This window comes from Puma concolor, chromosome D4, assembly GCF_028749965.1.
Source record: "Puma concolor isolate L17-30 chromosome D4, mPumCon1.1.hap2, whole genome shotgun sequence".
Classification (NCBI taxonomy): domain Eukaryota; kingdom Metazoa; phylum Chordata; class Mammalia; order Carnivora; family Felidae; genus Puma; species Puma concolor.
The window spans coordinates 44,963,336-44,990,960 of NC_141679.1; the positions used below are offsets into that span (position 1 = coordinate 44,963,336).

At 40.3% G+C, this 27,625-nt stretch overlaps 1 protein-coding gene and 1 long non-coding RNA gene across 4 annotated transcripts in view; one reads left to right on the forward strand and one right to left on the reverse strand.

Annotated features, from left to right (window-relative positions):
- SLC24A2 (solute carrier family 24 member 2) overlaps positions 1-224 on the reverse strand; it is a 253,342-nt gene extending 253,118 nt beyond the window's left edge. For 2 of the 3 annotated variants that reach the window (XM_086685390.1, XM_086685388.1), the window contains exon 1: positions 1-224. The gene's annotated coding sequence lies outside the window, so the exon portion shown is untranslated. The other variant, XM_086685389.1, reaches the window with a different exon arrangement.
- Positions 47-26,456, forward strand: LOC147574836 (uncharacterized). The gene is made up of 3 exons (XR_015243570.1): positions 47-414; positions 23,958-24,159; positions 26,373-26,456. It is a non-coding gene; the product is annotated as an uncharacterized LOC147574836 (long non-coding RNA).
- Positions 26,457-27,625: the final 1,169 nt, after the last annotated feature.

The window sequence follows — 27,625 nt, forward strand, 5'->3', positions numbered from 1 at the left end:
CGGGAACCGCCAGGAGAACGCGAACGCGGCGGGGGGGGGGGGGGGGGGCCGAGCGCGACCCTCCGCACCGGTCCGCTGCCTTCTCTGGCCGTCCGCCTCCCTGGTCCGAGGCCCGGTCTCCGGCTCCGGCTCGCGCTCGCCTCCGCTCTAGCTGGCCAGGGCTGGGCTCGGGAGGAGACTGAGCCTCAGCGAGCGCCGCGCGCCGCCTCTGGTGCTGCCCGGCCCCCGCCGGCCCCTCCCTCTCGTCTCTGCGCGGGGAGCGTGGCCGCAGCGCGCTCAGCTCCCGCGCCCTCCGCCCCACGCCTCCCGGGCGCAGAGGCTACGCCGGCAGCCGTCTCTTAGGAGATTTCTCCGCAGTGGGGACGGGGGTCAGGATTTGCAGGCGAGCAAGGACAGAGAGGAGAAATCGCACAGGTCGGTGACGCGCCTGATTCCCAAAGCCTGAAAGTGCTGCCAACTTTGGGGTTATCTATGCCGGGCGCCTCCTCTCCCAATTATCTGCAAAAAGTGACAGCAGTCACATATTTCTTTAGGAGGCCATGTAGTGTATAATGGTGGAAAAGACGGGCAGTGAAAAGGCATAAAGGCCTGCAGGGCTGTGTGTTCAGGCCCAGGGTTCCTGAAGTCTAGGGTTTGGAAGGTTGAGACCCTGAAGGGTCTTGGGTCTTACAGACTGACTTTTCATTTAATGGGTGATGAAATCGAGACCCACGACACAGTGTCATTTTGAGTCACGGGGTTGAAATGCTGGCATCTGGACTCCCTGCCCAGTGTTCTTTCCTGCCCTGTTTGGAAAGCAAGATTACCCGGACCACAAGTAATTGAGCCCGCCTTTTTGGGGATTAGAGGCAAGAATCTGGGCTACAGAGTGGAAGAAGGTGAGACGAACAGGTTACTGAGGGAAGCCCCTTTTTAGCCAGCCCTGCAACCACCACCAAAACTGTCTAGAGGTCCCCCAAGGAAAAACCTTTGGGTCTTTCACCTCACCGTTTTCTACTCCTCACCCTCCACGCTCCTCCTGTTTTCTTAGAGAAAGGTTTCATGCCTTTCTGAGACTGGGGGATGGTCCTCATGTCTAGAAAGCTCACTACCTCTGATGGTGACTAAAATCCTATACTCAGGCCTGTACACTTACGCCTGATAAGTCAAGAGAAGCCTCGGGAACTTACAAATTCCTTTTACTCCCATCAAAACCAGGCATCTAAGACTACTGTCTTGCTAAGGATTTCAGGGTCCTATTTTGGAAGTCATAGGCTGAACTTTTAAAATCTTTACTTTTTATTTTGGAAATTTCAGACACGTGCAATTGTAAGAGAACGGTGTAATGAACCAACATGTGGCCATCACCCAGCTTAAACAGTTGGCAAGTCATGGCCAACCGTGTTTCATCTATCCCTCTTTTTCGTGTGCCATCATTTTACTTTATTTTTATTTTATTTTTCTAAGTAGGCTCCACATCCAGTGTGGAGCCCAACATGGGGCTTGAACTCACCACCCTGAGATCAAGACCTGAGCTGAGATCAAGAGGCCAACGATTAACTGACTGAGTAACCCAGCCATCCTCCTGTGCCATCATTTTAAAGCAAATCCCAGACATATTATTTTATCTATAAATATTTACAGAAAGCAAGGAAGCTATCAACCACTACTAGGGTTGTGTCGAAAAGACTGAAGAATCAGTTAAAATAGACTCCCACTGGGCAAGGATGGGTCATTTTGAGCATCAAAACTGGTAATAATTGCAATTGTTTTAAACACATCAAATATGATAAGTTCCTAACGACTCTCAAGCAACTCGATTGGTCACTGTTGAGAGATAAAAGCGAATGGATTCATTATTTTGAAGCTGTTTTAGAAAAAGGAAAATAATAATGCATTTATTCCACCTTTTTTTATTCAAAATAGACTTCAGGGTAACCAATTAGGCTATACTTTCACCCTGTCTTTGTCTTTGTTTTTCTGGTCTAACATGTAACGTTCTCTGATGCAGTGGGTGCCTCTGGCTACAATGGGGGAGGAGTGCAGGGGGCAGGGGTATCTTCTATGTAAGTTTCTGCATAAGAGAAAAAGATTGTGATATATATTTAGAAATATTCCTATAATTGGGGCGCCTGGGTGGGTCAGTTGGTTAAGCCTCTGACTTTGGCTCAGGTCACAATCTCGTGGTTCGTGAGTTGGAGCCCCACATCCGGCTCTGTGATGAGGGCTCAGAGCCTGGAGCCTGCGTCAGATTCTGTATCTCCCTCTCTCTGCCCCTCCCCTGCTTGCTCTTTGTCTCTCTCTCTCTCTCTCTCATAAATAAAAACATATAAAAAATGTAAAGACATATTCCTCTGACCATAAAAAGCCAACTCTTTATTTTTAGAAACCTGCATAAGTACAAACCTGAGTTGGCATTCTATTTACCCTTTTATTAACTGCGATTTCTTTGAACATAAGAGTTTATAGGAATCCTTGGTAATTACTAGTTAAGAATGTTGAGCTCTTATAATTCTGGAGGGGAGCCTTTCAAAACTCAACAACAAATTTTGAAAGGCGTGGGATCATCCTTACACTAAAATGGGGTTTTTAATATAAAAGTGCCAAAGGGAGAAAGGAACCAGGTTCTGGTTCAAGATGTCGACGACACAAGAGGATGGTGAACTCACCTCCTCCCAGGAAATCGCTGAATCTACAGCTACATGGGGAACAGTTTCTTCTGAAAAACCAAAACCAAAGCAAACCAAACAACCCAGAAACACTGGCCGAGCGATTATGTGTCAGCTAAGAGAGGCTGGGACACAGTCTTGCCACAAACCCCACCCTCAGTGCATGGACCCACAGTCAGGAGGGAACACAAAACGCTGGACGTCTCCTTCAGGAGCTAAAGGTTTGAACCCCCTATCGGGCACCCCAACTTTAAACACCTGTACCTGGGAGACGAGCCCCCAAAACGCTTAGCTTTGAACACCCATGGGGGGTCGCACTCATGAGCCCCACAAAGCTGTAATGATCTGAGAAACAGCTCTTAAAGGGCTCACTTGTTTCAGACTCAGCCGCCCCAGGGCCCAGAGCAGAAGCCCTGGGTAAGGGGTGCCTGGACTTCATGTGGGGGAGCCCCACGTGCATGTCTGGAACTTCCCCCTGAGGGGCAGGCATCCTGTCTGATACGCATGTCTGGGCTGCCCCCGATGCTCTCCTGGGTCAGAGACTACCCGGTGCCATCTTAGCACCCTCCCTTCTGCCTTGGGTCAGGCCGCAGTGGCGCCATCTTTTTTTGGTTTATGTGTTTGTTTTTAAATGTTTGTTTATTTTTAAGAGAGACAGAGAGAGAGAGAGTGCGCGCAAGCGGGGTAGGGGTGGAGAGAGGGGACGGAGGATCCAAAGCCGGCTCTGTGCTGACAAGTAGAGAGGCCAATGCGGGTATCGAACTCACTAACCCCGGAGATCCAGGACCTGAGCCAAAGTAGGTGGCTCAACCGACGAAGCCCCCCAGGCGCCCCAGTGTGTTTGTTTTTAACCCCAGACTCTTTTCTTTCCTGGTGGGGTGTCATGTCTACAGACTCCCTGTGCCTGGCTCTAGCCTGTGGGCTCCATCTTTACACTTGCCCCCTGCTGCGTTCCACAGCCCCAGTGTCTCTTGGAGGAGAGCTTTTACACACCTCTGGTGCCCCAGTTTTCACTTGTGGTGCCCTGTGCTTTGCAGCTGCTGCAGGGGACCCCCCTTCCCTTGATCACCTGCTGGGGTAGCTGGGGTGGCTGGAGGGGGCGGGGCTTGTATTTCTGGGTCCCACAGGCCTGGGAAAATCAGAGAGTTCTTGGCCGGGCCCCCCCCCCCCCCCCCCCGTCCCTCCCCTCCCCTCCCCTCCCCCCCAGGGCACGGGGTCGACAGCAGCCTGAAACACACAGTCTTTCTGTGAAAGAGGCCTATATATGCTTGTCTTGGAACTTCCGCCTGAGGGGCGGGCTTGAGGTTTGGCAGACATCCAGGGGTCTAGGTCAGTGCACACGGCCTCTGTGCTCTCCTCCCTTGGTACAGCTCTCAGGTATCTCCCATAGAGGCCCATACACTTGCCTGGAGCCCCGATTTTTGTGACGGCTGCCCAAGGGACACATCTAGATCACTTAGCACTGGTGGGCTTATGGTTACGGCCCCATAGGACTATTTGTATTTGCATACTTTAAAAGCCCGTACCTGAGGGTCTCGGCACACCCTTAAGTACTAGGAGCCATTACAAATAAAATAGGCTGCTTGGACAATCACAAAAGTTTGAGAGACAGTGAAGAGCTAGGACAGGGTTGAACGATAAGGTTCATCTCTTAGATGAGGCCACTCCTTCAAGACGGGGAAGACGTGGCTATTTTATCTAAGGCAAAGAAATCGATACAGAGAGTCAAGGGAAACGAAGAAACAGAGGAATAAGTTCTAAACAAAAGAACAAGATAAAACTTCAGAGAAAAACCTTAATGAAAACTGCCAAAGGGATACAAGTTAATAATTTACTAAGCCTCAATATCATTTTCACATAGAAACATAAGACGGCATGGTTTATGATAGGATTGGCAAGTTCCCCTTGCTTCCTTCTAAAATGACATCCCAGTTGGCACTGTACCTACAAATTCACCATTAGAAATTTATTTGTTCGGCTTTTTATTTTACATCTTCTTCATAATAAATTGAGAAGTTTTACACAGTAAATGGATCTAAAGTTATAATGATAGTAAGCAATTTTATATTGTTTTTGACTTGATATTCATTGTAAAGGAAAAACATTCTAGTAAATTTTCATCAGAGGAAAGTGGAAGAGAGAGATAACAGAGCCAGGAAGTTGTGGGCAACCAAGAGACAACATGGAATATTCAGTTTTTACTTTGTCAGTTTAACTACCTCTTTTTTCATTCTCTCCCACCACACTACTTTCTTCCTTTCTTTTATTACAATCTCTACCTTCTCTTTTATCAATATCTGCAGGTAATCAGGACATAGAGGAAGGATTCATGTGCACAAAAGCAGTAGCTCTCATCCTTGACTCTCATTAAATATTAGACTCAACTGGGGCGGGGAGGGGGGGATATTTTTAAAAGACTCCTGACAATGACCCTTCTCTTTACCCCTTCCTTTGGGCTTCTTGAGGGCAAGAATCAGTATTTCAGACATTTCCCAGCATGTAACACAGGGCTTGGCATTTGTTTAACACATGCATGTGGCAGGAATTAATGAGTTGGTGGCAAATGAAATTACTTAAAGGAGAATGAATCAGGTTATGCTGCAGTAACAAAGAGCTCAAAACTCACAGTGGCTAAAAACAAAGGTTTTTGTTTCTTACTTATGCTACCTGTTCTTTGTGAATTTTGCAATGTCATGCTCACTCCTGGCTCCAAGCTGGTCACTGTCTGGAACACTAACAGTTGCCATCGGAGAAAAAAAGATGCATGGCAAATCTTGTACTTGATTTTAAAGCTTCAGCTTGGAAGGAGCTAACGTATGTTACATAGCTGCTATGAACTACAAGTTTTCATTTATCTCTTCAATCTCCTGACTTTTGTCACTATTATTATTCCCATTTTACAGATGAAGAAACTGAGGCTCAGTAAGGTTAAAGCAGCTTGCCCAATATTAAGGGGCTCTCATTTGCCCCATATTGGTTCGCATGCCCAAGTTCTTTCTACTAATCCTCATTTTCTGTGACTGAGATTTTTAGTCCCTGCCTAAGAGTTAGTTGCATTTTTTGTGTTGTGATCATATCCTTAGGTAATTCCTCTGGGTTTTTTCTACTTACTGCCAGCTGGTCTATAATCTAGCATAACTTTCTACTTCCTAAGACCTGTTTTGCTTATTTAAAAATCACAGGTGTAAATACCAAAATAAAATCCGCATGTTTTCTGAAAAATGTTCTTTGGCTCTCCACCTCTGGGTTGACTTTGTTTTCCTTTGCATTTGTCTCATTTTTTTGGACATCGGCTCTCCCCTTCCGGTTCAACCATAAAAGCATAAACCATAAAAGCAGGAAAAAGTATCTGTGGGGTTGAGGGATGTGAGTACAGCCTTCTTTGCTTTTGACAGTGGTTTCTGCAATAGCACTTAAAGCAACACACCCAAATTCTTGCTCTTTCTTCTTTTTTTATCTATTTAGGAAATGAGAAATGCTGAATGCCTGTGATTCTTACATCAGGGACAGGAATTTTTCCGGGCTTAAATGCTCAAGAAGCACAAGAATTGAGTTTCTCTTTGCAACACCAGCTCAGCTCCGGCCACCAAGGTAGGCACCGTGCTGGGGCAGGGCTTAAGAGGAGGGAGGGAACATGGACTACCGATTCCAACAAGGGACCTGGAGTGTCCCGACAGAAAGCCCTGACTGTCTTCCCAATTCTAGCAGGGACTTCCTGAGTGACCTCCAGGGTGCCCCTCCCTGTCTTAGAGCCACATCAGCAACGAGATAAGGATAAATAATACTGGCAAAAGGAGAGCTGCTGGGGAAGAGGCACAGTCAGGACAGTCCATTCAGGGGGCAAGCAAGGAGCACGTTTTTCTGACAGCTCAGAAAAATTGTATTCCTGCTGTCTTCCTTCTTAAGCTACATTCTCTCTTTACTTGTCTCTGGCTCAGAATTTCAATATAAAATAGAGTTTAAAATATTGGGAAAGAAGAGATGTGTGCCTTGAGCCTCATCCGTATTTAGGACAAGCCAGCAGGACCGTGCTACTGTAACGCGGAAATAAAATAGCTGTTTTACTCAACACGTGAAAGTAAAGGAATGCATCACAGATCGTTTCCCCAGTTCAAGGGTCTCAAGCTGTTCCGTTCAGCAACACCCCTCGCCCTCCAAATAATGTATACGTGGTGGTGGGTTTGGGGGTGCTGATACCATGAGAACAGGCTTCCCTGGCCCAACAATGGGACTCAGTTAATAAGTCTGTCTGGGGTTCCTGTTCACCATCTGCCCAAATTAGCCTTTATGGGTAATAATAGTGATAGTTTCTCTTCTGCCCGCCACTCCCTTCTGCTTCTTTCTCAATTTGTTCAAAATCAAGATGGAAGACAGGTGACATACTGAGCCCATTCTCTTTCAAAGTAGTACACTCGTTTTGTCATCATTTGATTTTTCCGATTTGGATGTTAGCTATCAAATTCCTATTATGAAAGGAAAGGATTTCTTCCTCTTACAGTGTCCTCCCCCCTCACGCCCTGAAGCCCTCATCTCAATGTAACTCTCTCTCCGTCCCTTCAATATAGTTGTGTCACCATTTTGAATAAATTAAGTCACACCTCTAGTCAATAATTCATCCTTTGCATTATGCAAGTATAATCATCAGTTGAGCTGTATAGTATACAGATTCACCCCAAACTCCTGGCGGAACTGTACATTTTCCCTCAGTATTTTCGAACATCATGGTTGATCTGCCAGTTTCGTGTTTCCCTCTCAGGAGACATCACTCCTGGATCTCCTGCCCAACCTTCCTTGCCTGATCCTCTAATTAAGAAATGTTTTTTCTTCTCCATTTTCTCTCTCTTAAGAGGTTTTCAGCATTATCGTTTAACCCTTCTAGTAATAAAAACAAAAAAAGTAAGAAAGAAAGAAAGAAAGAAAGAAAGAAAGAAAGAAAGATCCACGTACTGTATTTTTTTAATTTTAATTTTTAAAGATTTTCTTTTTAAGTAATCTCTACACCAAACATGGGGCTCAAATTCACAACCCCAAGATCAAGGGTTGCATGCTCCACTGATTGGGCCAGCCAGGCGCCCCTGTAGTTTTAATTTTTAAAAGTTCTATCTTGGATAAATTCCTAGCAGTGCTATTGCTGGGTCATACACAGGAGTACTGATGCATAGGGGCACTTGTACCCCAATGTTCATAGCAGTACTCTCAACAATAGCCAAATTATGGAAAGAGCCTAAATGTCCATCAACTGATGAATGGATAAAGAAATTGTGGTTTATATACACAATGGAATACTACGTGGCAATGAGAAAAAATGAAATATGGCCTTTTGTAGCAACGTGGATGGAACTGGAGAGTGTGATGCTAAGTGAAATAAGCCATACAGAGAAAGACAGATACCATATGGTTTCACTCTTATGTGGATCCTGAGAAACTTAACAGGAACCCTTGGGGGAGGGGAAGGGAAAAAAAAAAAAAAGAGGTTAGAGTAAGAGAGAGCCAAAGCATAAGAGACTGTTGAGAACTGAGAACTAAGGGTTGATGGGGGGTGGGAGGGAGGAGAGGGTGGGTGATGGGTATTGAGGAGGGCACCTTTTGGGATGAGCACTGGGTGTTGTATGGAAACCAATTTGACAATAAATTTCATATATAAATAAATAAATAAAAAGTTCTATCTTGTTCTTTAACTATTTCTTTCATATATAGTTCTCTGCTTTTAGTCCTAGTCTAGCAGCTTCTCTTCCCTTGCTTAATGTAAGCTTCATGAGGCTATGGACTTTCCCTGCTTTGTTCGTTACTTTATGTTCAACACCTAGAACAATGAGTGCCTAGTAGGGGTTCAATAAAATCTTTGAATGAAAGAGAATATTTCTGTTAGCTTATTGCACATTTTCTTCTTCTTGAAGGTTCGTCTTCCTACAAGTTGCTTTTTGCTGTTTATTCTGGCCTAGTTTTCTAAAATGTCTGGTGTCCTTTGGTGTTTGTTAATAATTAAGAGTCGGTAAAGCACGTGACTCTTGATCTAAGGGTTGTCAGTTCGAGCCCCATGTTGGGTGTGGAGATTACTTAAAAATAAAATCTTAAAAAAAATAATTAAGAGTGAGGTACTAAAATGCAATTCAAAGCTCCCATTTGGATGGGACCTGTCAAGAAGAAGGCTTTGCTACGGATGATCAAGTCAGGACTCAACCATTCCATTGTGGGAAACACATGTGTCAATATCTCTACATAACTTCTCTTTGGCTGATCAATTTTCGCGTGGGGGAGTTCTCCAAGCTCCTGTCAGAGGTATTGATTCCTAGCTGCCAGCATTATGGGAGCTGAGCAAGAAAAGAGGTTGGTGGAGCTTCATCATTCAGTTTATAGACTTGAAGGTAGCTCACGTTTGACCATGGCTTTGCCCTATGTCCCAGATAATTCTGATTGAGCTTCTTCAGAGAGTCAACCTCCAATCTTCTGCCAAGTAGAGAGGGGCCATCTCCTAGCTACACAGGATGGGGAAGGACGTTTGGAGATGTAATTGCTTTTTTAAGACTTTCAGTGAGGCTTTCTGTCTTCGGCCCTAGCTTGTATCCTTGCTCAATTAGTTTTCTATTGCTGTTATTAAAAAAAAAAAAAGAAACAATACAACCTTAGTGTCTTAACACATTTATTATCTTTACAGTTCTCTAGGTCAGAGGTCCAGTATAGTCTCAGCTAAAAATGAAGGTGTCAGCAAGGCAATCTTTCTGGAGGCTCAAGGGGAGAATCTGTTTCCTGCTCATTCAGGTATTGAGAGGATTCTGTTCCATGCAGTTGTGGGACTGAGGTCTTCATTTACTCACTAGCTTTCAGCTGGAGACAGTGTTCAGTCTTCCTTTGTGGTTCATAATGAAGGCTAATAGGTCACAGATGTTTTGTGTTTAGCCATTTGGTGTTTATTTCTATTCAATCCACTTTGGTCAGCACTGCAAATCTGCTTGATAGTCCCTCCCTCTCTCCTTTATCACACTCCAGTTTATTTATGTGGCATATTAGTTTCCCCAGGCCGCCAAAACAAATTACCACAAACTTGGTAGCTTAAAAAACAACAGAAACTTAACCCTCTTACAGTTCTGGATGCTAGAAGTCTGAAATCAATGCCAAATCAACCTTGACATTCTTTGGTTTAGAGCTGCAACACTCCATTCTTTGCCTCTTTCTTCATGTGAACTTTGTTCCTGTGTGTCTCTCTATATCCTCTCCCCTCCTTATAAAAACACCAGTCATTGGTTTCAGGACCCACTGTAATCTGTGATGATTTCCTCTCGAAATCTTTAGCTAATATCACTTGCAAGGACCCTATTTCCAAAAACAGTCACATTCTGAAGTTTCAGGTAGATGTGAATTTGCTGATGGGGTGGGATGTGTAGGTAGTCCAAGTCCGAGAAAACGATAAGCTTTGCCCACATTCTGACTACTCCAGCCTTGCCGGTCTATGACATGAAACTATGGCACTAACTTATATCATCCCCTCGTTTAGCCTACTTTAATTGTTCTTTCAAGCAAGAGATTAGATTTCTCATGCCTTGTCACTTGTTTTGAGGGAGTATCATTGAGCTCTAGAACATTGTCTGTTAGTTTTTTGGAATTCTCACTTAATTTGTCCAAATATCACTATTTCACAGAAATTCTTTATCATTGATAGTTTGGGATAGGGCCATATCCTGTGTTCATTGTAGATGCGATTCCCTTCACTACATAGTTTTGTTTTGTTTTGTTGATTTGGAGGCGTTCAGTGAGGCAAATGTAGACATACATTCATGCTACTACCTTTACTGAAAGACCACTTTTTTAATTTTTTTTATTTTATTTATTTATTTTTTTATTTATTTATTTATTTTTTTTTTAAATTTTTTTTTTCAACGTTTATTTATTTTTGGGACAGAGAGAGACAGAGCATGAACAGGGGAGGGGCAGAGAGAGAGGGAGACACAGAATCGGAAACAGGCTCCAGGCTCTGAGCCATCAGCCCAGAGCCTGACGCGGGGCTCGAACTCACAGACCGTGAGATCGTGACCTGGCTGAAGTCGGACGCTTAACCGACTGCGCCACCCAGGCGCCCCAAGACCACTTTTTTTAAAGGGCTACATAATACCTTATGGGTGGATCACAACCTATTTAACAATTCCCCAATTACCCTGTTGTTGTTTTCCAATTATAGATAGCACTGCAATGGACATTGTTATATACATAACTCAGTGTGGAAAGACCCTGTTGTTTATCTTGAAGTATCTTTCTTACTATTGGGAACTCTGGGAAGTCACACATGCCTTTCTCAACGAGTGGAACGACAAGGATGAGTCTTTTCTGCTCATGCTCTTCCCGGGTTATCTCTACTTTTCCAAATAACCAGTGGCGATTCCACCTTGTAATTAATCCACAGGGAGGACGAATGAATCTCCAGTCTTGTCTTGGCTAAGTCCTTAGCAAAAGTATTAGGGAAGAGTCACTGTCTTCCCTCAAATACTTCCTGTCTTGTCAGTTTTCCATATGAGGCACATATCAGAGTTTAATGCAGAATGTCCTTTAGTAAGAGTAGTTTTCTGGGGCACCTGGGTGGCTCAGTCGGTTAAGCGTCCAACTTTGGCTCAGGTCATAATTTTGCGTTTCATGAGTTTCAAGCCCTGCATCGGGCTCTGTGCTGACAGCTCAGAGCCTGGAGCCTGCTTCGGATTCTGTGTCTCCCCCTCTCTCTGCCCCTCCCCTGCTTTTGCTCTCTCTCTGTCTCTCAAAACATGAATAAATGTTAAAAAAAATTTTATTTTAAAAAGAGTAATTTTCTTGTCCCTTACACAGAACAGTCCATGCAGATTTAGGATCGATGGTTAAAGGCCAGACTGGTTATTAAAATACTGAAATATTTCTATACCACTTGGTAAATTTTATTATAGCAATAGCGATAAGCATTTATTTAAACTATAATATATTTTAGTTATAAACTATTTACTATAAACTATTATATACACTCACTAGTTCTAATGAAATATTGTAGAATATCTCAACAACCCTTGATACATGGCCACCCATCGTAACAACATCTGAGAAATAATGATAGCTCTATAACCAGTTGGCCAAAGTCCAGGAAACAGTGCAGATAGATTGTGTGTTTTTTTAAAACTGTCTGTGATTTGGGGGAATGACCAGTTTATCTTCATCCTGGAATTATAGTTGCTATTGCATCTAAATAGTGTTTTTTATTTGTCTTTTATAGTTACCATGTTGTAATTCTTGTGAAAGTGTATACATTAATGTTTTGAAATGTAAGGATTTATCACAAAATGTTGAATAGAAATACCTAGAATGAAGGGACAACAAAGTTTGGATTTGTTTCTCAATATTTCTTTTAAATATAATGAATAGGAATAATTTGGATCTGTGGGAGTATAAAGAAGAAATGACATCAAAGTCATATTATTAAAAGGAAAAAATGTTAAACATTTTATTAGACTAGGAAACATGTTCTGTTAAGTCTTATGATTTAAACAAAAGAAATTTGTGGGCCTCATTAAGGAAAAAAATTTTTAAGTATCAAGAGTGGGAGTCAAGTGTTTGACTTCGGCTCAAGTCATGATCTCATGGTTTGTGAGTTCAAGCCCCACATTGGGCTCTCTGCTGTCAGCACAGGACTTGCTTTGGATCCTCTGTCCTATCTGTCTGTCCCTTCCCTGTTCACGCTATCTCTTTCTCTCTGAAAAATAAACATTAAAAATTTTTTTTTTTAATTTTTTTTTTTCAACGTTTATTTATTTTTGGGACAGAGAGAGACACAGCATGAACGGGGGAGGGGCAGAGAGAGAGGGGACACAGAATCGGAAACAGGCTCCAGGCTCTGAGCTATCAGCCCAGAGCCCGACGCGGGGCTCGAACTCACGGACTGCGAGATCGTGACCTGGCTGAAGTCGGACGCTTAACCGACTGTGCCACCCAGGCGTCCCAAATTTTTTAAGTAAATATCAAGAGTGAGTGAAATAGTGAAAATTCAGAAGTTCAATAAAAATTCAATAAAATTTTCAAAAGTTTGAAAAGTCAAATTCTTGACCAAGTAAATGAAGTCACTTGAAAATCCTAAAAAATAGTAGACATTTTTAGGCATGAATATCTAATAGAACTGTGAAAAAAGAATAACATCAATATAGATATGTAATTATAATCTGTATTTGTAGTCCTGGCTTGCTAAAAACATATGTACTGACAAGAGGAAACTACTTTTTGGAAAACATAAATCAAGACAGTAAAATTTCAATCATTATTGATGATGTTTCAATTGCTCTATGTAAATATAGAGTAATTTCCTCTAAATGAAAAATTCAGTACTTTGAAGAAAATTGGAAACATTTTTTCTTTTCAATATTGATGTAATAAGCTGACATAAATATGTCATAAAGAGCTGACATAAATAAGATCTGAAATGCTATGAAAGTTTTTGTTGGTGGTGCCAGAGAGAAATGAAATATGTTGACATAAAGAACTCTACTGAACTTTATACATATGTCCTAGTATAATGTTAGGAAGAAAATATGGAGTTTTAACCATAATTTAAATTTTTTCTGAATATTTTAATTTGGTATTAATAACCATATTCAATAATTTCTGGATGATGCAATTAAAGATATAAAACATATATTCCCAATAACTTTATATATACTACTATTCATCAAATATACATCAGAGAGAATTACTCAATATTTTAGAAGAGATGGGAAGTAAAATAATGAAAATTAGAAAAATATTTGAACCCCAATTGGCAGCTTTGGAAATTATGCCATTATTAGAAATTATGAAAGAGGGTAGTTAAATATTTGAGAAATGAAAAACTTAATTTTGAAATGAATTGGAAAATTAGGGCTTTTAAAATGTCTTTACTGAGATGTAATGCACATACCATTAAATTTATATTTTTTAAATGTACAATTCAATTGTTTTTAATGAAGAAGAAATATTATTTAGTGAAGAAGAAATGATATCGGCAATGAATGGTGGTCTAAAACATCTGATGTGTAAAAATAAGGAAGCGTGGGTCCTTCAATAGTGTTCTTTTTCAATATTGTTTTGGCTATTCTGGGTCCTGTGCATTTCCATATGAATTGTAGGACCAGCTCATTTATTTCTGCAAGGAAGTCACCTAGGATTTTGATAGGGATTGTGTTGAATCTGTACATCAATTTGGGAAATATTGCTCTATATTAAGTCCTTCAATTCATGAACATGGGAATTCTTTCCATTTATTTACATCTTTTTTCTTTCAACATTGTTTTGTAGCTTTTCAGATTACTGTTTTATGTCTCTTTAAAATTTAATCATAAGTATTTCATTTTTTTTCAAAGATATTATGAATGGACTTATCTTCTTTTTTTTTTTTTTTAGTTTATTTATTTATTTTTGAGAGAGAGAGAGCATTGAGCAGAGGAATGGCAGAGAGAGAGTGAGAGAGAATCCCAAGCAGGCTCTGAGCTGTCAGCATGGAGCCCACCACGAGGCTCGAACTCACGAAAACAAGAGATCATGACCTGAGCAGAAGTCAAGAGTTGGACACTTAACTGAGTGAACCACGTAGGTGCCCCTGGAATTGTTTTCTTAATTTTATGTTGGGATTATTCATCACTAGTGTATAGAAATACAATTAATTTTTGTATATTATCTTATATCCAGCAACCTTGATGAACTTGTTTATTGGTTCTAACAGTCTCTTGGCAGATTCCTTAGGGATAGCCTGTATACAATATCATATCACTTGTAAATAGAGAGTCTCACTTCCTCCTTTCCAATAAAGATGACTTTTATTTCATTTTTTCTTAATTGCCTTGATTAGAACCTCCAGTACTATGTTGAATAGAAGTGACAAAAGCTGGATTTTCCTGTTCTCGGGGGAAGTGTTCAATCTTTAAATATATGCTGGCTGGGGATTTTTCATGGATGGCCTTTATCAGGTTGAGAAAGTTCTGTTCTATTTTAGTTTATTGAATGTTTTTATCATGAAGAGGTGCTGGATTTTGTCAAATGCTTTTCCTGAATCTATTAAGATGATCATGTGGTTATTGTACTTTATTGTATTGATATGGTATATTCTATTAATTATTTTTAGATGTTTGGGGACTTAGTTTTAATAAATGATGTCAGTACTTTCTTGAACTTTATAAGAAAGAAAATGGGCACCTGGGTGGCTCAGTGATTTAAGTGTCCGACTTCAGCTCAGGTCATGCTTTCACAGCTTATGTGTTCGAGCCCCATGTAAGGGCTCTGTGCTGATAGCTCAGAGCCTGGAGCCTGCCTTGGATTCTGTGTCACCCTCTCTTTCTCTCTCTCTCTCTGCCCCTCCCCTGCCTGTGCACGTTCTCTCTCTCTCTCTCTCTCAAAAATAAATAAACATTAAAAAAATTTATAAGAAAGAAATGTTTCAATTATTAAAACTGGCATTAATTTGGCAAACTGTCACAGTGATTGAAAACATACATATTATTCTTAACACCTGTCAACACAGTGTAATAAAGGGGTGTAATGCTGTCGATAATGGAATAGCATTTCATGAAAGCCCACCTACATTTCATGGAAAATATTGACAAGTCGTGACTTTGTCATTCATCATATTGACTTACCTTCTTTGGCTGTACATTTAATAAAGATGCTTGTGTTTTACATTCAGATTGTTAGTAAAATAATTGAATAAGGCAATACCATTGACTGATATTCCCTGTGCTTTTCTCCTAAAGACTGTTGTGCAAGTTTACATGAATCCATTAATCAATTCTTTAATGTTGGCCGTTCCTCTAATAAGAAATCTACCTAATAATGTAATCATGCAGAACACATAACTTCATCTTACTCAAAAATACATTTTAGAAAACTTATTTAACGGGGCGCCTGGGTGGCTCAGTCGGTTGGTTGAGTGTCCAACTTCAGCTCAGGTCATGATCTCACAGTCCGTGAGTTAGAGCCCTGCGTCAGGCTCTGTGCTGACAGCTCAGAGCCTGGAGCCTGCTCAGATTCTGTGTCTCCCTCTCTCTCTGCCCCTCCCCTGCTCATGCTCTGTCTCTCTCTGTCTCAAAAAAAAAAAAAAAAAAAAAAGAAGGAATATATGGCTAAGTCCATTGTACTGTGCCCTATGAAGACCAGTACTGTGTTACTGTGTTATTCCCAAACCCTTGAACAGTGTCTGACACCCAGAAAGCTCTTGATAAACACATGTTACATGAGTGAGTGATTTCAATCGCTTATACTAAGCTGGTAAGGAATCAAAAGAGGAAAAGAAGTTAGGTTACTGTGATTAGTTCTTGGTGAACCAATGCCTTCACATGCAACCAAATTATAAACTTGGTAATTTTTTTTTCCACTGTTAGGTCCAGGTATTGTGTAGCCTGAAACTCAAACACTTTTATGGACCTAAGAAAAATATAAACTTAGTCATAGGACCTTAGAAGAGGCCTAGCAATTGTGAGTCCCTGAGACTCAAGGTTTATTAGCTTACCAGTAAATTGTCTTATCTAAAATGTCACTATAGATGGAGGCTTGTATAATGAATGAATGAATGAATGAATGAATGAAAAACTTTTGTCCTCCCATGAATTAAATCAAAAGTTTTTCATTTCTTCATCTCACCCTGGCTTTGATTACTAAACTAGATGAAATTAGAAAGGGCAGGCTACTTATAAAATTTTAGGATAATTTAGGCTAAAGTATATTATTTAATTTTATTTTTAAATTTAATTATCTGGAAAAATCATAGCAAGATATAAAATCCTGAAATTTAAAGTCTCAAGGACTTTGGTAGAGCATGGTGTGAAGGCTGGGCATGCCGTGGAAAGAACACACAGATCAGGAATGGCTTGACTTGAGCCATTAACTGGATATATTACCCCTGAGTAGGTCCCTCACCCTTTGCAGCTTCAGTTTTCTCACCTGCAAAGTAAAGGCTCTGGATGAGATAAACTGAGGTTTCTTCTGTTCTGAATTTTGATGCGTCTTTCTAAGTAGAATGGAATGAAAATTCATTTCTGTAAACATAACATCAGATGTCAAAACAGATCCTGAAAGAGAAATACAGGGGAAAATGCTAATTTTACATGATGTTTTCTGTCTCACTTGAGATTTTGCTTTATAAATCAAAACAAACAAACAAACAAAAAACAGAAAATGGACTCATTTGGATTCTGTCCTCTTTTGGAAACAGTCTTGCTGTTCTGACCCTTGAATTTTATAATCCAAATGGGACCATTTATAATCTCAGGAATTTAAATCTGTTAACTGGTGTATCTTTATGGTGACAAGGAACAAAAGGAAGGTTATAGGTTTGAAATGTATGTAAGAATTTGGCTCCTTCTGTGTATCCGAACACAGCAACATCATCTAGCCTTTTCTGTTAGTCCAGGAAACTGTTTCCTAGTTTTGTTGTTCAATATGAGATTTTATTTTGCTTTCCTCACATCCTGTAGGGTGAACCAATATGTTAGAAGAAAAAAGTGCAACAGTGGATTCTATTAGAAAGAACAAAGGGGAGAGAAGCCTAGTACCTTTAGGAGGGGGGATAAAATGAATGGCTCAAGTAGACTAGTGGCTGCAACCAAATCTAAATATAAAAGGGTTACTATGACTACAAAGGTGGCATATTTGAATAAAAATGGATATGAGAGTGTTTTAAATGGTAATTGTATTTGGAGGAAATCTGCCATTTCAAACTGCAGACAGTGCCCCCACCTCGTCTCATACTTTATGGCTACTGAATGGCATCTGCTTTATTTTGTTTATTTATTTATTTTTTTGTTTTATTTATTTTTGAGACAGAGAGAGACAGAGCATGAATGGGGGAGGGGCAGAGAGAGGGAGACACAGAATCTGAAACAGGCTCCAGGCTCTGAGCTGTCAGCACAGAGCCCGACGCGGGGCTCGAACTCACGGACTGTGAGATCATGACCTGAGCCGAAGTCGGCCGCTTAACCGACTGAGCCACCCAGGCGCCCCGGCATCTGCTTTAAACAAACAAACAAACAAACAAACAAACAAACAAACAAACAGATTGTCCTGTGACATTGCAAAGTCCTTTGAGTTCCCTTGTGTAAGGGCTCCTTTACACCAGTGCAAACCTTGTGACTCTGCTTCTTCGTTTGTTTAGAGTCAGGGCCTCAGAACAGCATGATGACCCCCTGAAAAATCTTTAGGTGTAGTCATCCCTTCTGAATGGTTATGACTTCCAGTCAATTCAGGGAACATTTATAGAGCAAATTGTAAATAGAAGGAAATATGAGGGAAACACAGGTAGATACATTTGGGTTCTGCCCCCTAAGGACTCCCTATAGATGGGGGATTATACTGAGTAATCTTTGTGGGTTCTTTTTAGATCTTGTTTCACACTCCTAGAAGAAATAGTTACTATTTTCTTTATAGTTAAGTATAGATTGTGCTGGAAGGTGCCCGAAATAAAACGACCATGATAGTGTCAGCATTACCAGATTAGACGATGTTTGTGAAACTACTGCAGTATTCTCTCTCATCTTTGGTAAATTTGAAGGACATTCATGCAGTCTGTTTTTAAAAGGCATGTGAGTAATGAAATTAGAACTCCCATGAAAGAAATAGATGACATTTACATAAAGAGCGTTTGACCATAAAACTCACTGTCTTAGAATAATGATTAACAACTCTAAGAACAAGAGTTTTCTGATACAATGTGGGAAGTGAACATTTCAAGATTATTTAAGAAGGTTTTTCTATTGTTAAAAACCAAAATTCAACTGAGTAAAATTTCTAGATCTTACAGGCTTTATGCAACAATTCATGAATTGGACAGCATCCCATCTAGCAATAGAAAGACTTATAGACAGAAGAGGGAAGGATGAGGAAGTAATAAAAGCAAAAAGCAGATGGTTTCAGGCAAGGTCACCTTCCTTTGCGGGATGGCAAGGATCTATCAGGCAGAGCACCTTACTAGTGCTGATCAGGTAATTCCAGATTGACTGGTAGAAGTTTCCACTCCTGGAAGAGGTTGGAGCTATAATTAAGTTAGGTGTTAAGTCTTGGCTTGGTGATACGGCTTAGCACAAGTGACTCCATTTGGGGCATTTTGTCTTTTTTTTTTAAACACTATCCAGCCCACAATGAGGGCTTACTGACCTCCAAAGACTGCAGCATCTGAGTTTTACTTCTGGTTCAGCCATGATCACTAGTTATGTATTTGCAAATAAATTAGTTAAGGAGTATACTCTTCCCATTTTTTTTTTTTGTTCTTCTGTCTCTTACTTTCTAATTATATACATGTATTATTATTATTTTTTTTAATGTCCACAGGAGTTATATGAGGGATAGAATGATTGGCTCCTGTTTTGTTTCCTTCTTTCTATCTCCCTATCTTAAAAAACAAATCTATTGGGGCACCTGGGTGGCTCAGTCGGTTAAGGGTCTGAATCTTGGTTTCGGCTCAGGTGATGGACTCATGGTTTCCTGAGTTCAAGCCCCGCATCAGGCTCTGCACTGGCAGCATGGAGCCTGCCTGGGTTCCTCTCTCTTTCCTTCTCTGCCCCTCCCCCATTCACGCTGTCTCTGTTTCCCTCAAAAATAAACAAATAAAAGCCAAAAAAAAAAAAAAACCCTCAACAATAAATTTTAAAATGACACGAAACCCTGTGGGATTTTTCTATTACATAGGAACCAATTAAATGCTCTGAGATGGAACAGAATACAAAGACAAACTTTAAAATTGTAAGGAATTTGATAACATTTACCTGGCAAAAAGCTATTTTCTCAGCACACTAATCAATAGCCTCCAAAATATTCCACACTTTGGGCAACTCCAATTTTATTTATGTCCCTGGGGCATGAAAACAAGACTGCCAACTGGAACTATAGGAAATAGAAGAAATTTAGCCCTGAGTGAGTAAGGAAGGCCTGAATTGCAGATATGAGGTTCCAGGTAGAAGGTAAAGTTGGCTTAGACACCCCAACACAGCGTCGTCCCCCTCCTCCGGCAGCCCTTTGCAGCTGGGCAAAGCACAGTCTCAGGAGAGCAGGTACCACACACAGGGAGCTTGGATATCCAAAGCAGGACCTCAGTGCGTGGTGGGACACAGAAAGTTCATATATGTAGGTATTTTATTTAATCTATTAATAAAGATTAATTTGTTTATAAAGATTAATCTGTTTATAAAGACCAGGTGTTTTAAAAAATCTGTATAAATAGGAAAGAAAAACTAAGAACTATTTTGAGAACTTGAACTGATCAGCTTTAAGGGTCATACGTGGGTGGAAATGGGTTCCAATAGTATCTTAGCATTACACACATGCATACTGAAGTAGAAAGAAGGGGTACTCATGTGTCCCAAGATAATAAAATATCCTAATATTTGAAAGAGGAGTGTTAATTTAGATAGTGAATCCTGTAAAGTAGCTGGCTATAAGAAAAACCATGACAAAACTCAGAGCTCTATTTTATAAAACCAGTAACCTGTTAGAAAACAAAATGGACAATGAGATCTTACGACAATAATAATTTTTTGAGCCTCATAATAACCAATGTTAAGGGTAACCTTAACAAGCAATGTGTGAGGCCCACAGGAAGAAATGGAGAAAACTTATAGAATACTTGGCTAAATAGGTATTTACAATATTTACCACATTTTTCTTCTTTTAAATGCAGAAATAAAATATGGTTATTGGGAACATTCCTAACAACCAAAATTTGGGAAAATTCTTGACCATGATCTCTCCATTTTTTTTTCCTCATATTTTTTCTTCTCTCCTTCTGGAAATCCAATTACAGTTCCATTTGTTGTTGTTGTTGTTGTTAATTATGTGTGTCTTATATTCTTCTAAATTTTTAATCCTTTTTTTTTTCCCTTATTTCTTCCCTCTAGATATTTCCTAGCAACCTGTCTCCACCTCGCAAATCCTCTTTATTGCTATGTCTAATTGGCTGGCAAACCTGAGTTTCAAGTATTGGGCTTTTTTGCCCTAGAATTTCCATTTGAGCCTTTTTATAGATTATAATTTTATGATGAAATTCTTCATTTTTTCATCAGTTCTGTCTAACATATTAGTCATTGCTATTTTAAAATTTTTGACAATTCCAATATAAGAACCACCTGTAGTTCTGCTTCTATTATTTAATTTTTGTCTTCATTTCAAGTCATAGTGTACTGCCTCTTGGCATGTGTAATAATTTTGCTTGAATGCCAAACACCATTTATTACTATATAGCTTCCAGACAATTTTATCTCTTTCCAGAAAGTATTCACCATTTTCTTTCTATTTAGGCACTGAGCTATGCAGTTTTAGTAAGTCCCTCTCTACCTATATTCTCCTCTGCTCTTAAGCTATATTTAGCCCTCCAGGGCTTCCAACTAAGAGTCTGATGTGTTCTCTGGGCCTTTCTTTCTAGAAGGTCCTGTCCTGAACTCTAATCCCTGCTTTTAACTAAAAATCGGTTCTGTTTTCCAGAGGTTTTCTACTTAGCTTCATAGCCTCTTGCACTGTGTAGTTTCAGAATTTGGAAGCTGGTTAAAGTAAGAAACCAGGCACATGCCAGGCTTGCTTCTCTGTACCCACTCCCCTCCCATGACACACTCTGTCTCGTTTTATGATGTCTTGAAATTTGACTCTCTGGCCCGCAACCACCAAAATCTTTTTTTTTTTTAATGTTTTTTATTCTTTTTTTTTTTTTTTTTGAGATAGAGAGGCAGAACGTGAGTGGGGGAGGGGCAGAGAAAGAGAGGGAGGCACAGAATCCAAAGCAGGCTCCAGGTGCTGAGCTGTTAGTGCAGAGCCCGACATGGGGCGCGAACCCACAAACTGCGAGATCATGACCTGAGCCGAAGCCGGACACTTAACCGACTGAGGCATCCAGGTGCTCCCAAACCACCAAAATCTTTATTGCTTCCTCTGTTGGCCCTCAGCAGCCCTCTGTGTGTGCAAAGCCTAAGTTCTCAGCCTCTTGTGTAGCTCCAGTTGGATAAATACCCTCAGAGAAACAGCAGTTGCAAATGCTCAATTCACCTGTCCATTGTTGCTCTCTCTCTAAAATCTTGGTCTCCCTAATTCTGGTTGCTTTAGCAATCCTTTAATGGCAATACACATGTTTGTTGTTTGTTTCTTTTGTGCTAATTGTTCTCAGCGGGAATGTTGGTGTGCTATAAGCCTTTCTATCATACCCATCAATATTCTTGTTCAGACTTACATGGTCACATCCCGCACGGTAAAAGGTAACTTAAAAAGTCCTGAGTGACAATATGCCCAACTGAAAATCAGAATTCTATCCTTAGGGAAGTTAGGAAGAATGGGCATCAGGATAAGCAACTAGCGCCGTGTTCCAAAGTAGATAGTGGAAGTCGGTTATAGTTCTGGGATGGGATGGAGGGAGTGGTCTTCTCACATGGGGGACTATGGTTAGTCAGAACGCACCTGTGCCAGAATCTGACTGTTTTTATGGCCTTCTTACTAAAGTACTGTCAACATTTAGACATTAGGCATCTCTTTCTAATTGTAGCAGCAGTTCCTGTCTGTGGAATAAAAAAAATGAATCCTCTGTTTAGAAGTATCTTGCAAATGATATCTAAGTTTCCAATAAAAAAGATGAAGCATAACTGTGATGAACACTGGAAACATCACGTCTGAAAACTGTTTTCTCATTATGTCAGATATACAGTTGGAAAATGTAGTCCTGAAATTTGGTGAAAAGAAAACTCAGAGAATTCTAAAAGATTGTCCTTTAGACCAATTGGTTTGCAATTTGAGGGTTAATAAAAAATGTTCATTCTTTTTCAAGGTAGGATAGAATATAGATTTTGTCTAATGTGAGAGAACTTCCCCATTAAGTTAATCACTGCAAACATTGGGCCCTAACACACAGAAGACATCTAAATTTTGAGGGTAAGAGCTCTCTTGGCACCCATTTCAATTTTATGGGAATAATCAGACGGTTACGAGCAAAAAGCAGTAACTGGAAGGGTCCTGGGATTCTCCTGCAAGTTCTGAAAAAGGCACTTAATATTTCTAACTCTGATTTTTTCCTTTTCCAATCTGTTACAGAAAATAAAATATGGCCTCTGAGGATATATTGGTTATACTAATGAAATAATAACTGGAAGGAGGCTTAGTTCATTGGATGGCCCTGGGCCAATTTCCTTAAACGGTGTTCTTGCCTAATTACTAGCTCACTTAAAATTCAGCACTTTATTAATTTCTTGTTGGCATCATTTGGACTGTTTGATTCTCTGCTCTCTCCTTCCCCCACATTTTAATCTTTCCAGACACTAATCCCTTTAGTTCTTAATCTTGTAGAATCAGATATGTACTATGGGACCTATCCTTAGAAAAATGCATCTATGCACAAAACCCACAGATTTTGCCTGAAGTTTCAGGAGACTTACAGATTCTTTGGAGCCCGTGCAAAGACTAATTTTTATCTTCTAAATGAAAGGAAATATAACACATTTAGATTTTTTCTAATATGTGTTTATCAGATTTTGAACATTTTGTAAACAATTAGGTTCTTTTGTATCCCACTTTTGGACATCTTACTTTTCAACATCTCAAGTCCATAAGATCATACTGGATTATAAAACATAAAAAAACTATACATAACAATTGTAGCCCATGTAATGGGCAATAGAGTACAAGAGTACCAAAGACTTCCATGTTGGGACACATCGGTGTTATTGTCCATGTATTTTTTGCTCTGTGTTTTTTTACCTTAATCAGAATTTTTTTGTTTCCTAATGGCCCTGACGACTGCCCCCCCACCAACATCTTATATGGTATTTGGCAAGCAGTCACTGAAATCAGAAGGAACATTCTGGTCTTTTTTTAGTCCCTCACGTACTTACTTTCCTACTACTACTAGGAGCATCTTATATATGCTTCTCTCTCTGCCTTTCTTTTCCCTCTTTGCATATTTAAATCCTCCTTATTCTCACCTGGTTGTTGAGTGGCTTCCCTCCATATGGTTATTCGGGGACCCAGGCTTTTTCCATCTTATAACTCTTACGGTTCTCTAGGACCTCAGAATTCTCTGCTGCCACTAAGGAGAAGAGAGGATAGAGAAAGCACCCGCTTAAAATCACCTTGACCTAGAAGTGACATATATCACTTGCAAACATTCTCAGATGATAAGAACTGCTTCCAGGGCCCCACCTAAGGTGCAAGGGAGTCTGGGGAAATATAACTTCTTTGTAGGAACACCTCAATGCTAAAAGATGGGGCATTTTTAAAATGTTTATTTATTTTTGAGAGAGAGAGAGAGGGAGGGGGGAATGCGGGAGGGGAAGAGAGAGAGGGAGACACAGAGTCTGAAGCAGACTTTATTAATTTCTTCTTCAGACTGTCAGCACAGAGCCTGACACAGGGCTTGAACCCACAAACCATGAGATCATGACCTGAGCCGAAGTCAGACACTTAACCAACTGAGCCAACCAGGCGCCCCATGAGGAAGCATGAATTTTTGGTGGCATCTACCTCTCTCTGCCCCACTACAGTGTACCAGTGGAATCAAGCATAATGGCAAGCCCATAGTAGGCACTCAGTAAATATTTGCAGAACAAATGCAGTTGTTTGAGGTAGCTTGTGATGAGTAGTAATAGAACAATTTCACATCTGGTGTCCAGGGTTTGGAGGAACAGGAGCTCCGTTATGGTGGAGATGCCCAATTTACATAGTCTCGAAATAATAATCCAGGAGAGACTGTGCTTTCTCAGCCTTAATACGTCAGAGTGCACTCAGATGGGTAGCATCAGTCTTACATCTGTGTTTCAGTCTGCAGGTATGTATCATTCCACAGATGCAGGAATAGAAATAGAAGAAGCAACTAGGGTGAATTATGCCAGAACCAAACTAGAATTGTTTTTATCTTGGCCATTTCAAACTGTATTATGAGTTAATTGCCCAAAAGAGGCAAAAATAAGTTCACTATGAGAACAGATAAATAACCAATCAAAAGTGGGTTGAATTTAGGCTAACTGATTCTTGGGTAAAGATCTTTTTTTTTTTTTTTTTTTAATGTTTATTTATTTTTGAGAGACAGAGAGAGACAGCATGAGCAGGAGAGGGCAGAGAGAGAGAGGGAGACCCAGAATATGAAGCAGGCTCCAGGCTCTGAGCTGTCAGCACAGAGCCCCATGCGGGGCTTGAACTCATGAGCCATGAGATCATGACCTGAGCTGAAGTCGGACGCTCAACCGACTGAGCCACCCAGGCGCCCCTAGGTAAAGATCTTTGAGCAAACTGTTCCCATTGGGTGAATATATATAAATATAAATATATATATATATTCATTATGTATATATATTCATTATATATATTCATTTTATATATTTGTATTCATTTTATATATTTTCATGTTGTCAATTTTTATAATGGCCATATGAAGGATTATACATATGGAATCAGGCATATATAGAATACATCAGGAAACTCTAATTACATTGTATCCATGTGTAAAATAACCCTTTTGCTCATTTCACATTGTAATTAAGACTTGATTATCAAATATAAGAGATTGATTATATAACAAACGAAATTATGTTTCCACCAAATCTCTAAATTTTAACCTTATATCCATAAACATGCACCTTTAATAGGGAGTTTACAAGATTAACAGAGACATTCAAATGACCATGAAAAAAGGGCAAATACCTATCTGTACTATTTTTAAAAAAATATTAGCTTTATTACCATATTTTCTTGATTCTAAAATGCACATTTTCATTTATCTTAGCATTTCTGAAATGGAAATATGGCTTACATTCAACATGCCCATTTAAGTATTGTCTCTTTGTTTTCCTTCCCCTCTGCTTTCCTCCGCCCCCCTCCCCCAAAGCAAACAAACAAGCCGAAAGCTCTTATTAAATTGTTGTCTTATTCTCAAGGGGATAGGATGGTATTTTCTAGTTCTTCACTCCTGTCCCCTAGAGATACTCCTTCTGCTTATTATCTATATGAAGAGAAGTCATCTACTTAAAATTTCCTATTGAGGGTTAAGCATCCTTCCTTAGAGGATTCTATGAACTCTGGAATCACCCATCTATAAGACATGTCTAGACTATTTCTGTCAGCCAACGCCCTTTCCTCTGCCAGCCGAGTCACATCTGAACAATTTCCACATGTGCATGTCCTTTTGCTGTCCAACTGTCCTCACTGTCCTTCTTGATAGTAATAAGGGATTAATTTTTAATGATCCCAGCCTGTTTTTTATGATGGTTGGTATTATTCTTCTTCTATGTGCCATTGTCTTATGATTCGATTACAAACAGAAGTACAGGCACTTTGTTTGGTAGATGGCTTTATTTAATCTCCACAAAGCAGAATATGAATTAAATATTTAAAAAAAAAATAGGAAATGAAGTTGTTTTCCTAGAATTCTTAGTGTAAATTCATGAATTGGAGGGGCTTATATCTAGATTCACATGGAGGCTGGGAAAATCATGTCTTATCCCTGCATTTAATCTCCACCTCCCAAGTTTTAAAAACCAGATAAGATCTGGTTGAAGTGTACAGATTGGACAGATGTAAGGAGTTTTAAAAGTGATCAGGTGTCATAAAAGAACACATTGCCCGAGGGGGTGGGTATGTTGGTAGGTAACCCAGCCCAGCTGCTAGGCTGATGGTTGGAGGGGATTTAGGGGAGGCTTAAAAGGGAGGGTGTATTGCTCAGGACCAGAGAAGTCCTGGCTCTACACCAACATTATATTTGCAGTCGAGGTGGGGTAATTTTAACAAAGTCAACAATTTTTCTTCCAGATCACGGGTGGACCTTCAGCAACCCTTTCCTCCACCAGCTAGTCCCCACCTTGCATGCTATCCTCTCCCCATGCTCTTTTGCTTACCCTTTCTTTTCAACTTCAACTCTTTTCTCACTTTTTTGGGTCTCTACACAAGAAAAAATGAAATGTGACTTTCTCAGTTAAGCTCATATTGTAGAGATCATACTGTCTTCATGTACCTGAAACTCACAGGATGGGAGGGTTTGCATAGTTCTTGCTCTGCTGTGCCACTTTTCTTTTCTTTTCTTTTCTTTTCTTTTCTTTTCTTTTCTTTTCTTTTCTTTTCTTTTCTTTTCTTTTCTTTCTTTTTTTAGTTAACATATAGTGCAATACTGGTTTCAGGAGCAGAATTCAGTGATTTGTCACTTACATAAAACACCCAGTACTCATCACAGCAAGTGCCCACCTTAATACCCATCTAGCCCACCCCCCACTCACCTTCCTCCATCAACCCTCAGTTTGTTCTCTAATTTTTAAATGTTTTATTTATTTTTGAGAGAGCACAGTGGGGGAGGGGCAGTGAGAGGAGGACAGAGGATCTGAAGCGGGCTCTGTGCGGACAGCAGCAAGCCTGATGTGGAGTTCAAACTCCTGAACCACGAGATCGTGACCGGAAGCTGAAGCTGGATGCTCAACCGACTGAGCCACCCAGATGCCCCTCCTTAAGGATCTCTTATGGTTTTTTTCCCTCTCTTGTCTTTCCTCTCCTCTTCCCATATGTTCATCTGTTTTGCTTCTTAAATTCCACCTACGAGTGAAATCATATGGTATTTGTCTTTCTCTAATTGACTCACCTCACTTAGCATAATACATTCTAGCTCCATCCACGTCATTCCAAATGGCAACACCTCATTCTTTTTGATGGCTGAGTAATATTCCAGTGTGTGTGTGTGTGTGTGTGTGTGTGTGTGTGTGTGTGTGTGTGTATTACATCTTCTTTATCCATTCATTAGTGACATTTGGGCTTTCTCCAATAGTTTGGCTATTGTTCATAATGCACTATAAACATTGGGGGGTGTGTACCTCTTTGAATCTGTATTTTTGTATCCCTTGGGTAAATGCTCTGTGCTGCTTTTTAGCGTTCTCTCTCTCTTTCTCTCTGTCTCTCTCTCCAGCCTTCTCCCCCAGTGGCCCGTCGAAGTCATTTCCATGACTCACATGAAGGGATGCAGAGAGCACAGTTTAGAGCACAAATGTGTTTGACACTGGCCTCCACTGCTCAGAGACTAT